Source organism: Thrips palmi, unplaced genomic scaffold (assembly GCF_012932325.1).
Source record: "Thrips palmi isolate BJ-2018 unplaced genomic scaffold, TpBJ-2018v1 HiC_scaffold_16, whole genome shotgun sequence".
NCBI lineage: Eukaryota > Metazoa > Arthropoda > Insecta > Thysanoptera > Thripidae > Thrips > Thrips palmi.
The window spans coordinates 7,763,791-7,776,002 of NW_023144625.1; the positions used below are offsets into that span (position 1 = coordinate 7,763,791).

General features: G+C 62.6%; 1 protein-coding gene across 1 annotated transcript in view; it reads left to right on the forward strand.

Annotated features, from left to right (window-relative positions):
* The window catches only part of LOC117642958 (homeobox protein cut), a 177,200-nt gene that overhangs the window by 120,634 nt on the left and 44,354 nt on the right, over nt 1–12,212 (forward strand). The gene's annotated exons all lie outside the window — the stretch shown is intronic.

Genomic DNA, 12,212 nt, shown 5'->3' on the forward strand with positions numbered 1-12,212 from the left:
TCCAGTTTGATAGCTTCGCGTGGCGAGTTTCATCGCTATGATTAGGTCCTGTACACTGCGCACACTCGGCCTTCCCTCGCAGCACAAAAGTGATCTAAAAACCGGCCCCGCGAAAAAAAAAACTTCTCGCGATCGGCAACTGCGGGTAGTTGAACCCGCGACCGCTAACGAGGCCGTGCGGCGCAACGTGGCGCAGCTGTCGAGGAAAAGTTCGAGAAAAGTCGGACCGGGAAAATAAATTTAACCGCGTGGGACGCAAAGCATCGCAAAGCGAGGGCAGCGATTCGCTAGATGGCGCTGAGTGGCTATCTGTGTTTTAGGAAGGTAGTTAACGTGTCACTTTGAGCGTGTTTGAGGGACGGCGCCTGTCCGTATCCGGTCGCGGCGTCGCGTCGGCCGGACGGACAGGCGATGGCGTCCCGGCGTCACGGCGCCGAGGCCGTAAGGACCACAACGACATGGTCCCAGAGGACCTGCGCACTGATTCCGAGAGTCTCTCTGTCTCTCTCGCACGCACTCGGGGACGCCCCGTGCGTGCGAGAGAGACAGGGCGAGTCGGTCTGCTGGGGGTTCCCTTGGGGTTCCCTTGGGGTTCCCGAGGGCGGAGCGGAGGGGCCGACCGGAAGGCCAATTTTATGTGGAGCAGATATCTGGCTGGCGCCAGCAGAGCCAGCAGCGCCAGCCGTCTAGCGAGCTACATCGGTTTGGTCTTTGCACCTCCGTGTCGCCCTGCCAGTGTCGTGTCGCCCGGGAAGGCTTTATGAATAAGTGGGGACGCGCCGGGGATATGGGAACGGGGGCTGCTGTCATAACATCATTTGGGCTCCCTCCTGGCCTCCTGGCCCCACGACAGCTAACGTATGTGCGAACCTGCAGGCGGGGCGGGCCGGGGCACGGCCCAAGGATTACCAGCCACACAAAAACTTGGCTTCGGCAGCTGTCGGAGGCAAGCGTTCGATCGTTTCCGAAATCTCCAAGAAACTTTCGTAAAATTAGCGCGTGCACAGTGGAGGCATTACCGACGTGTTTTGAGCTCCAGAGTCGCTATAGGAAACTCGAACAGAACGTGTGACCCCATCAATGAATTGCTCTCCGAACCAGGAATCCATTGGTGGGGTCACACGTTCGGTTCGAGTCCCATTTAGCGACTCTGGAGCTCAAAACGCGTCCGGGATTTCATCTGCCTCCACCGGTCGGGTGGTCTTCGGCCACTGTGCGCCTGGGGGGTCGGCAACGAGCACTCCTTTCCTCCTGTTGGCGCTGCTTTACACACACACCACACACACACACACACACACACACACACACACACACACACACACACACACCTTATAGGAAAGTCCTGGATCCGCACCCGTTTTGTATTCCCGCCCTTCGTCCTCGCGGCGCGTCGCAGCGCGACTCCCACCGTTTACACGCGAGGGCTGATCAAGCCCCCGGAATCTGGCCGAGTCACCGCGCCGGGCCCGTTGGGGCGGCCGGGGCCGGGAGTCGAACCCGGGTCCCCCTAATTAGGTGGCAGGTCGTGTCCGCGCTCTGTCTTTCTCACGAGTCACGCTGTCACCGCGTCGAACGCTGTCTGTCACAAGGGCTTCGCCGGGGACGGCGGCGGGGAGGCCGGGGCGGCGACGTCGGGACAGGGGGCGGAAAATTATACGCATTGACTGGGGGCGGGGGGCGGGCCGGGGCGGGGCGGGGGCACCAGGCGCCAGACGCCAACCTGTGCAGGGCGTGGTGGGGCCCTCTCCCACCACAAGTAGTCTGATTTCTGTCAGGCGCCTGCTGCTGTTGCCTGATTTGTCCGGAACGCCTCTTTGGCCCAGGCAAAGCCAGGCAAAGCCCAGGCCTCTCCAGAAGCATTTTACAGTGCGCCAGACGCGCATCTATCTATCCATGCATCTATCTATCTCTGCATAGAGGGGCTGCGCGTGCCCGGTGCGGCCGCTGGAGCAGGCCACTTGAACACTCGAGTCGAATCGAAGCGGCGAGGAAGCAGAGCGGCAGGAAGCGGGTCCTTCGTACGTGTCGATCGCACTGCTCGCCCCAAATGCCCCAAATGTCGTCCCAGTGGCGTGCCGTGCCGCCGTGCCAGCAGACTGGTTCCGAGAGTCGTTTTCGTCGCTCTGTCTCTCTCGCACTCACGGGGCGTCTCACACAGGTGCGAGAGAGACAGAGCGACGAAAACGACTCTCGGAATCAGCCTGCCGGTCCTAATACCGCACTTCCTGGGCGAAGGCCCGAAGGCCCGAAGGCCGCATCCCCGGCTCCAGAGGACGCCCTTTCGAATGCGTTCCACATGTGACTTGTCTATATGTGTCTGGTTTCGCCCTCTCCAAGTTTTTGCCTCCTGGAGGGACATCTGCCGGCTGCATGCCCCGGCGCGCCACGGCCTGCCCGAGGGCCTCCAGGGCCTCCAAGAGGCCGGGGAACCGATCGGTCGGCTGGCCTGCCTCACGGCCTTGTCTGTCTGCAGCTCCGGCGGACGGATTCCGAGAGTCGTTTTCCGTCGCTCCGTCTCTCTCGCACCTGAACGGCACGCCCTTCGAGTGCGAGAGAGACAGAGCGACTCTCGGAATCAGTCTGCAGCAGGGATGCGGCACGTCGTGTTCCAAATCGCGAACGCCCTTTCCGATGTGTCTGTCTTTGCATGCGCTGCTCCAGCAGATCCCAGTAGTGAACGTGTGTGTGTGTGTGTGTGTGTGTGTGTGTGTGTGTGTGTGTGTGTGTGTGTGTGTGTGTGTGTGTGTGTGTGTGATGGGGGAAGACAGTGCCAAACTGACTGGCAGCCCCCCCCCTTTCCCCGCGCCGTTCGCCGATGGGCGGAAGTCATCAGTGCATATCGGCCGATGAGTCGCTTAGCACGGGAAGGGCTTCCAGACAAACGGACAGACAGGCAGGCAGACAGACAGACAGACGGAGGGACAGAAGCACAAGTAAAGCCGGAAAATGTGTCCCCCGATGTCGCCGCATGCCGCGACGTAAATTAATTTTCGTTAATTATCATAATTGGCGGTTCACCACCTGACGGATCTCCCAATGACTCGTTGCCGAGTTGCCCGGCGCGGCTCGACCCTAAAGCCAGCTTCTTTCCCCTTTTTGGCTCGGCCCTCTTTGAGGCCGATTGCAAGCCTGCAATGCAAGCCTGCGAACCTGCAAGCAAGCGAGCGAGCCGGGCGGGCCTACCCCTTCCACTCGACTCGGCTCCGTTCGGCGAAAAGAAGGGATAAAAGCTTTATCAATGAATGAAAATAAACACGGCACATTTACGTCACCTGGAATGACAATGCTCCTCCTTTCTGCTCTTCCCCTCGGCCGAGCCCGGACGGGATGGAACGGAATATTCAGTAATATTTACTTCCCCGGATCACTCAATTACTTTTGGGGTGACCGCTGTCGCGGCTTTCTGGCCGACTCCCCCGCGCGTTTGGCCAGCGGCGAGGCGCGGTTTTTTTCCGCCGAAACTGTCAGAAAACAATGAGAAGTCACACTAAATCATATTAGAAGGCCACCCCTTCGTTTTCCGCGCGTGCTCTTTTTTTTTCACAAAATTCTTTCTGCCTGCCGAAAAAAAACGCTTCTTCCCCGGAGCCTGCCCTTTGAAGCGCGAGCGAGCGAGCGAGAGAGAGAGAGAGAGAGAGAGAGAGAGAGAGAGAGAGAGAGCGATATTTGATCAGCTTTATGTGTGTGGCCGGGCCGCAGCGTATCTCTGTAACCTTTATGTGATATATATTTCATTCGAGCAATTAAAAATAAAAATTCGGGGAGAAATCCGGAAGGGAGGGGAAAGATGATGGGTCCGTGTGCGAATAATGCAAATCAAACGAAAGGGTCGAGGCGGGGCGGGGCAGCAGGCAGCAGGACGGGGCGGTGTCGGTTTACCCGCCGTCATTAGACTCTGCAGATTTCCTAATTCCTCGACTTTTTCCTCCTTAACCCCCTCGTCAAAGTAAGTCGTCGATAGGGTGGCGGGGCGCGGGGCCTTCGACGGGGACCTTCGACGGGGACCGAGGGCGTCCCTGTTTTGTTTGTCTTTGGCTCTATCGGACTACCAGGGACTACCGCCAGCCCGATGGCACGGCGACGTGGCCCCGCGTGGCCCCGTGGCGCCGGGGGGTATAAAATATTCGCGGATGGCAAAGTCGTCGATAAGCAAGGGTTATAGGAGACGGCGACGACGCAGCGCGGGGGAGGGGGAGGGGGCGCTAATGTCAATAGAGATATCTCCGTTAGCGGGACGAAACCGGAAAATAAAGCCTTTGATAAGGTTGTGATTAAAGAGGAGCGCCGAAAGCGTGTGGCGGCGCTGGCTGGGGGCCTCGTGGTCCTGGGGGGCGCGGCCGGCGGGGCCCTCGCGGCCGCCTCGCGGGGCCTAAGGGCGCTGGAGGGCCCCGGAGGGTCCTGGAGGGCCTGGAGGACGCCGAGGGCGGCGGCTTCCTTGCGCCAATCAGTGCCCTTTAGCCCTTTAGTCCGCCTTGCGCACACGTGTGCCGCCTGCTCGGTCTGCCGACCAAAAAGGGGTGCACGCCGAGCACGCCGAGCGCGGGGCATCCCCGCCTATAACGACACTCGATTCTGCTTCGACAGGCGACAGGAAGTTTTAATCAGCTGACTGTCGCCGTGCAGGGCGGCGCGTCTCTGTACGAGCCCTCGAGCCTGCCTGCCTCTCTCTCTGTCTCTCTCTGTCGCTGAGTGCCAAAGCCGCTCGCTAACATCACAGCGATGAGCACAAGTTTCCCTTCATACTTTGTCGATAAGCTAGGTGTCGCCGCCCCCGGGGCCTGTGCTGCCTCTCTCCCCTCCTCCTCCTCCTCCTCCTCCTCCTCCTCCTCCTCTTCCTTCCCATCCTCTCTCTACTCCCTCCATTCTCCCTCCTCATCTTCTCTACTGTTCCTGCCTCTCCTTCCCCTCTCCGGCTCTCTTCTCCTCTTCTTCTTCTCTCTCCTCCTCTCTCTCTCCTCCTCCTCCTCCTCCTCCTCCTCCTCCTCCTCCTCCTCCTCCTCCTCCTTCTTCCCAGTTGGAGCCGTAATAAGGCATGTGGGGTGGAGCACGTGTCGTCTCTGTAAATTCGTCGCATTGAATGAGTCGAACGAACTGGCGGGCTTCGGGCCGCGGGGCACGCACGGCTCGGCGCGGCTCGGCACGGCACGGCACGGCCTGTATCCTGCCTTCCTTCAACCCTTTATCCAGCCGTCATCCCCTTGCTTTCCAGCCTCGCTTTCCAGCCTTGCTTCGCCCGAATTCTCCTGAGGCCCCCGCCCACCCGGCCCACCCGGCCCACCCGGCCCGCACACAAAGCTTTCGCATGGCTTGTCGCCGCGCCACGCCGCGCGCGCCACGCCACGCCGCCCCGGATTTCAATAATCGAACGTGAGATTAATTAGCGGGAGACGCGACGCCATCCATCGCGAGGCGCCTCTGGAGGGGCCTGAAAGACACAACGGCGCCCCCCGCCCCGCCCCACCCCGCCCCACCCCGCCCGCGACGCCCCGTCCCAGACCCTCTGCTTGCCACTCACTCTGTCTCTGTGTGCCGCGCAGAATGCGTCGCCAGTGTGTTGTAAGGGCTCACACAGACACACACAGACACACACGCACACGCGCGCAATGAAGAAAAGTAATTAATGCTTCTCAGACGGTGCAAAACGGTGTGTGTGCGCGCTCCATTTGTATTTGCTCTTGTACATCGTATAGTGTTGGCTGTCGAGATGCACAGCTAGAGGATTTGTGTATACTCGAACGGTCGTAAAAGATGTCATTCAAAAATTTTGGAGTTTGATTCGAGATTGTCCCATATTGATAAGAGGGGAACCCTGGAGATGACAGCGTGAGGGCTAATGTGTGTGTGCGTGTGTGTGTGTGTGTGTGTGTGTGTGTGTACGCGTTAGGCCCTTGGCGTCTAATCAGAAGCGCTCCGCGTTTTGCCTCTCTTCGGTTCGGTTTGATTGCCAGTGATGTTGAATGGTTGCTGTTAATTAACGCACTTGGTCGTCTTAACGTCGCTGAGAGGCTGTTTGTGTACGTACGCCACTCTTGCGCGCTCTCGTGGCGCGGCGTGGCGTGGCGTGGCGTGGCGCGGCGTGGCGCGGCGGCCGACAGGCCCTTGATGTTGCACGCGGTGAGAGGTGCACAAAGGAAGCCGCGGAAATAAAATAAAAATGTGAATTAATAATTTTTTCGAGTTGGTTGGTGTTCGAACCCGAGGCGCGGCGGTGTGGGCCGGCATTGATTGGCCCCTGGGACGGAGGCACGCGGGGGGCGCGATGATTGGCTCTTCCTGTGGCAGTAAATATCCATGTGTGTCGGTGACCATGGCCTGCCGCGGCGTGGCCCGCGCAACGCCGCGCGACGCGGTAACGTGACGCGCGCCGATTTGACACTGTCGCATCTCTCGGACGGACGGACGAACGAACGGACGGACGGACGGACGGACGGACGGGACGCTGCAGTCCGCCAAGGCCGTCTCGGCGACCTCGTTTCAGGAACCCAATCCCCGACGAGGAGGTGCAGGGCTTCGTTGCCGAGATTTGTCACCGTCCGCAGTCACCATGGCAACGACTGCCGGGATTTTCAAATTTCCCACCCGCCCTCGTCACACAGTGGGCCAGAAGACGGGCGCAGGCGGTCGAAACTCTAGACGCGTTTTGAGCTCCAGAGTCGCTAAGCAGGACTTGAACCGAACTTGTGACCCCACCAATGCATTCCTCGTTTGGAGAGCAATCCGTTGGTGGGGTCACACGTTCGGTTCGAGTCCCATTTAGCGACGCTGGAGCTCAAAACGCGTCTAGATTTTTGGCCGCCTCCACCGGTCTTCCAGCCCACTGTGCGACGTCCTCGTCGGATCTCCGCGCCGTCCAATAAATATCCCGCCGTCATCGCCCGGAGCGGGCACGGCGGCACGGCACGGCGGCGGTGATCGGCCGGCGATCGAGACTAAAGCCTCGGCGAAGGGCCGCGCGCTGCGCGGGGCGGGGCGGGGCGGGGCAGCGCGGCGCAGCACAGCACTTTGTGAAATGGGAACGGTGGTCGTGATGCCCCGGGCGTGTCGTCTGCTGGCGGGGCGGGGCGGGGTGGGGGGTGCAGTGGGGGTTGCCTGTCTCAGGACCTGATTAGAGCCGATGGCCCTGTGATCGCAAGGGGTTGGAAGGGGAGGGTGGGGTGGGAGTTTTCTCTCCGTATACCGCCGCGCAGCTTCAACCCTTTTCACCAAAGGTCCCCTTTCCCTCTCCTCCACTCCCCGCCGATCCGGTCCCCAATCTCACCCCTTTAGTCTCCTCTTTATTCCTCCTGTGATGCTGGGCCCATTGTTTATGTTATTTACCTCCTCGCGAACCATACGACATCGTCGTCGTCTTTGCGCTACTTTCACGTCCCTTTGCATACGCGTCCGTGTGTGTGTGTGTGTGTGTGTGTGTGTGTGTGTGTGTGTGAACACACGTACGTGTTCGCGCTCTCGAAGTGGCCCAACCCTCTGCCGGCCTCGGCGCCCCGCACTCCGCTCTTCGTGCTCCGCGCCGCCGAATCTGAATCCGAGTCTGAGAGTGTTGTGATCAGACTGGCAACAAGATGAGCCTCGCGGCAACGGCGCTGCTCCTCGGGGAATCGCGACGGAATCGCGCAGCGCCGTTGTTTTCCGCCTCTGGCTTCTTCTCGCGGATCGTATATTGGAGTGTCTCAATAATTCGGGCGGAAGTCGCTGCCTGCCAGGGGTTTTTGTTTCTCATCCATCGGGAAACCGAACCGGAATTGCCCGCCCAGCGCGCGCCCGGCGACGCGGCGAAGGGCACGGGGGTGACCGGGCGGAAGACTTGCAAGTCCCAGTGGAGGGCGCAGCGCTGCAGCAGCGGAGCGCTTGCAATTGGCTGCCAGCTCCGCCAGGACGGCTCGAAGATTGTCTTTCGCCCTGCCAGCCGTTCGTAGCGCCTTGTCTCATTTTGCATGTAACTCTTGGTTGTTGTCGCTGCCGCGCCGTGCCGTGCCGTGCCGTGTCGCGGCGTGCCGCGCCGGCCCGAGGGGTGGACGCTGGTCCGGCGCGTGTCGGCACGGCGGTTGGCGCGGCCAGCTAATGAAGGGCCTTGGTGGGCTTCTCCGCGTCACTCCTTTCGTCGCTCTGTCTCTCTCGCACCCCTGCGGGGCGCCCCGTGAGTGCGACAGAGACAGACGACTCTTTGGGGTGGGTATCGGCGCTGAGGCCGCGGTTGCCGTTCGGGGCGAGTGCAAGGGCGAGTGCGCTCCAGGAGCTTGTCCAGGCTGGAGCCTGCATCGCCGCGCCCTTTCCAGCCCGCCTTTGATGCTGCCGTTTCGTTCGTTCGGCCGGTTCGGCCCATTGAGGCCGGTGCATGCACTCGCTGCGCTTTTCGGCGCCGCCACTGTAAGGGACAGGCTGCGCTGCGCGGGTGTGGGGCCAGCCGGCCACCTTCACTTCCGCTGCCCCGAAATGGCTTCGGCTAATCGCCCGGCATCGATTGGCGCCCGATTCGTTTCTTTTTCTTCTTGCCTGCGATACGTTCGGCGCACACGCGAAGCCGAGCCGCGGCGCGCAGGGGGAGAAGGGCGTCTTGGAACACGGTAGGCACACTGGAGGCATGACGGGGACATCAAGTTGGGCCTATTAACGTGTCCATCAAACTGTCTATACGGAACCAAATTGCAATCGGACGCGTCACACGGAAAAAAGGCTTGTCTCGTCGTGCCTGGCCTCGCCGGGAATCGAACCCGCGCCGCCGCCGGTGTGCAACCTGACTCGACGGCGTGGCCTTCCCTCCGCGCCCCGCCATGGGCCGCCTGCCGGACCGGGCTCGCTTTGCTCGCTTCATTTCGGCAAAATCGCTTGATAATTGGTGTTCCGGAGTCCGGACTGTCGCGCCGTGGCGCCGTGCCGGACGGGACGGCCCTTTACCCTTTCTCGCGCTCTCTCGCTCTCGCTGCAGATAGGCCCGGTCGCCTCCGGCTGGCCCGGGCTGGCCTCGGGTCGCTCCAATACGGAAATCGACACGGAGCGAACCTCCGGTCCGGAGGTCCAATCGGCTGATGGGCTCCGGGAGACCTGCGGACTGAGAGTCGTTTTCATCGCTCTGTCTCTCTCGCACTCGTGGGGCGTCCCGTGCAGGTGCGAGGGAGACAGAGCGACTCTCGGAATCAGCCCGCTGCATATCGCTGCCCCTCCCCGGCGCCGCCACCCCACCCTCGCTCTTCACCTGTCTGGCTCGCTCCGCTCCGGGGCGGGCCGCTGCAAAGGCACACGCGAAACGCTGCGCATCTGGCGGGACTCGAACCCGCAGCCCGCGCCCCGTCCCTCAAACGCCCCATTAGGCTCGGCGGGGTCGGCCCGCGTCTCTGGAGGCAACAATGCTCGATAAATAGGTGGCAATTTGGAAGGCCGGCCGGCTAGGGTGGCCACCCGCAAGTTGGCTGACGGGCTGACCACTTCCCCGCGTCGGCCGAGTCCCCTGGGCAGGCAGTGGGGCTGTAGGGTTGCCACCCATGGCCGAAGGGCCGGCGCCGGCCGGCCCAGGCTATCAGGACGGGAATCGACTTTTTATGACTTATCGAATTTTTATGCAAAGAGTCGCGGCTCTGCTCGCGCGTGGCATAACTCCTCCGCGTGTATCTCTTTGGATTTCAAAAAAAAGGAAAAACCGTTTGCGTCATCCGTTTTGCCGGCCGAATCGGCGGACGCCTCTGCGGCCTCATTGAAGCGTGCTCCAGATAACGTCACCATAAAGACGAGAAATAATGCCGTTTGGCCGCACTGCCGCGGTCCGAACCGCCACGGCGGGCCGTCAGGCGCCGTGCTGAACCGCTTTCCGCCCGGAAATATCGCGTAGCGGTCGCGGAGGCCGCGGAGGAGGGGGAATGTCACCGCCAGCGGGGGCTGTGGCGCCGTGCACCTGGACGCGCGCCCTCGACGGGGACCTTCGACGCGCGCCCTCGACGGGGACCTTCGACGGGCACCTTCGACGGGCACCTTCGACGGGCACCTTCGACGGGCACCTTCGACGGGCACCTTCGACGGGCACCTTCGACGGGCACCTTCGACGGGCACCTTCGACGGGCACCTTCGACGGGCACCTTCGACGGGCACCTTCGACGGGCACCTTCGACGGGCACCTTCGACGGGCACCTTCGACGGGCACCTTCGAGGCGCACCGGGGCGTGCCTGGGCGTGCACCTTGGCCGTATGAGAGATTGATCCTCATTACCCCTGTTAATCCCAGGCTAGGCTGCGCGCTGCGCCTCGCTGCCACGGCTTGCCTTGGGGACCTAAGGGGTGTGCGGGGCCAGGCCAGGCCGAGCTGGCGGCGCCCGGGGTGCCAAGCTCGTTGATGCGATTTTAATAAGCGTGATTGGGTCCAAACGTCCCTCCGACCTGAGCGCTGCGCCGTGCAGGCCGTGCACGCCCACCCACCCCCCGAGGGCTAGTCTCGCGCCGGGCCTCGCGCCACGCCTCCGTCGATGCACCAACATGTCCATCCAGTGCATCTCGCAGTGCCCGGTTGAGCGGCCGGCCGGCTGGCTGGCAGGCGCTGCCGGCGACAAGCGGGCCGAGCTCCGGCTGTCCGGCCGGCGATTGATTAAAAACTTGGAAGGCACTGGGAGGAACCGGGTGCGCATTTCCATCTCGGATTGATTAGGATTTGCGGGGCACCATCAAAGCGAAATTAGGCGGAAATGAAAGAAATTAATTTTGATTTATCTATCCGTTCCGAGGCGTGGCTGCTGCCGCAGTGCTGCGGCGATGCGCGACGCCGGTGGCGGCCCGGCCCGGGGCCCAAGGCTGATCGGACGGCCGATCTCGGCGTCGTGCGACGCCCTGGCGGGCTGGCCGAAGGCATGGCGGCGCGGCGCCCCCACCGCCAAGTCGCCGTCGTCGCCGTGCTGGAAAATTCGCGGTGGATCGGGGATCGAGGCGTCGCGGCGTCGCCGGGGAGCGCGGCGGAAGAGACTAAGGCCGGCGACAAGGCGAGGCCGGATGCGCCGAGTCGAACGGGGGGCTGCGGCTCAAGTGAATTCGTCAACTGTTTTTCTGTGTTGATTACCGCCGGCTGGCTGTGCCTGCCCTGCAGACTGATTCCGACAGTCGTCGCTCTGTCTCCCTCGCACTCACAGGGTGCCCCCTTCAGGTGCGAGAGAGACAGAGCGACGGGAGCGACTCTCGGAATCAGGCTGCAGGGTCTGCCTGCACTGGGCCGCCTCGTTTGATGCCCCCGCCTCCTGATGTGCCGAGCCGAGCCCTGGCGAGCCGCTCACGGACATTAGGGACATATCTCAGTGATATCCCTGGCGGTGCCCTGGCGGTGCCTCCTTGATTTCGGGTTAGCCTGACGGCCTTCCATCAATACTCCGCGTGAGTGATGAGTGTAATGTCTCCGGGCGGGGGTGCGGCTAGAAGCCCGCTTTGCCCGCACGGCGAGCCGCACGGCCTGCATCGAGGCGGCGGGGCGGTGGCGCCGGCCCGACGCCGTCATCGGCGGCCCCTCATTTGGAGCTGTTGATGACCTCGTCGGCCATGTGCAGCGCGCAGGCCGTGCAGGCTGCGTGCACCGTGCAAAGCAGAGACACGGCCCCTCGGTGACACCGTTCCCGACAACCCCCTGGGGGCCCGGCCGGCCTGGGCCGAGGCCTGGGCCCGGGTCGCTGCAGTTGCCGGCGCTCGTCAAGCGAGGAAGGCGTGCTTCCGGACGCCGTTCTCGTCCAGCAGACTGAGTCGTTTTTGTCGCTGTGTCTCTGTCGCACTCGGGGTGCCCCGTTTGGGGGCGCGAGAGACAGAGCGACGAAAACGACTCTCGGAATCAGTCTACTGTTCGGCGCCCGGCCGGTGGACGGTCGCTCGGCGTGGTGGCCAAGCAGCCCGGCCGAGCAGCGCGCCAAGTCCGCGACGACGGCGACGCCCTTTCAATGCAAATAGGCTGGCCGGCGCCCCGTCTCGCCGGACGTCAGCGCCAGTCATCGGCCACGTCGCCCACCCCCTCCCCCTCCAGTGCAGCATCCCGTCGGAGAAGTAATTGCAAATCTGCTTATCAGCCAAGTCAAGGCTTCATCAGTGTCCCCGGCCGGGCGGGCAGCGGGGCGGCTCGGACGCCTGGCCGGCCGGCCGGGTGGGCCTGCCGGGTGGGCCGGGCCGGGCCGGGCCGCCCGGGGCCGAAATCGTGTGGCGCTCGATCGGAAATGCGGAGAAGGGCGGATGGGCCGAAGGGCGAGGGTGGCGCGGCCATC